Source organism: Gossypium hirsutum, chromosome A02, assembly GCF_007990345.1.
Source record: "Gossypium hirsutum isolate 1008001.06 chromosome A02, Gossypium_hirsutum_v2.1, whole genome shotgun sequence".
NCBI classification, from domain to species: Eukaryota; Viridiplantae; Streptophyta; class Magnoliopsida; order Malvales; family Malvaceae; genus Gossypium; species Gossypium hirsutum.
This window is the reverse complement of record NC_053425.1, coordinates 95490006-95490787: the sequence shown is the minus strand read 5'-3', so window position 1 is coordinate 95490787 and position 782 is coordinate 95490006. Positions and strand designations below refer to the sequence as shown.

Sequence of the window (782 nt, the reverse complement as noted above, 5' to 3'; positions counted from 1 at the left end):
TTGCCACTGTTGCAAACAATTTTGAGCTGAAGTCAAACAAAATTTAGATGGTACAACAGTATGTTCAGTTTGATGGTTTGCTAGATGAAGATCTGAATGCTTATTTGGGATGAAGATCTGAATTCTTATTTGGCTAATTTCTAGAGATTTGAGACACTTTCAAGATTAATGGTGCTACTGATGACACCATACACTTACGGTTGTTCCCATTCTCTTTGAGGAGTAAGGAAAAACAGTGGTTGAATTCATTGCCATGATGTTCTATCACGACATGGGATTAGATGAGTGAGAATTTTTTGTTGAAGTGCTTCCCATTGGCTAAAACAGTTAAGTTGAGGAACGACATCTCTTCTTTTACTCAAATTGATTTGGAGATATTATATGATGCATAAGAGTAATTTAAGGATCCTTTGAAAAAGTGTCATCATCATGGAATACCTTTGTGGTTGCAAGTTCAAACCTTCTACAATAGTTTGAATCCCTCAACTAGGTAACTAATTGATGCAGCAACTGGTGAAACACTGAATAATAAAACATCTGAGGTAGCTCAAGAGTTTATAGATGAGATGTCATTAAATAACTATTAATGGCAAGTCATGAGAATGAAACTAATTAAAGTAGTCGGTGTTTTTAATATTGATGCAGTTTCTACGTTAGCAAATCAGGTTGAAGCTCTTGGTAAGAAAATTGATGGTTTGAAATTTTTTAAGCAGGTAAATTTGATATTGCACTGTGATGCAAATGGAGGGGAGATGACCAATCAAGAATGTTTACTTTTCAGT

At 34.5% G+C, this 782-nt stretch overlaps 1 non-coding gene across 1 annotated transcript; it reads right to left on the bottom strand.

Moving 5' to 3' along the window:
• Window positions 1–329: 329 nt before the first annotated feature.
• LOC121217395 (small nucleolar RNA R71) lies at window positions 330–436 on the bottom strand. The gene has a single exon (XR_005913501.1). It is a non-coding gene; the product is annotated as a small nucleolar RNA R71 (small nucleolar RNA).
• Between the last annotated feature and the right edge of the window lie 346 nt (window positions 437–782).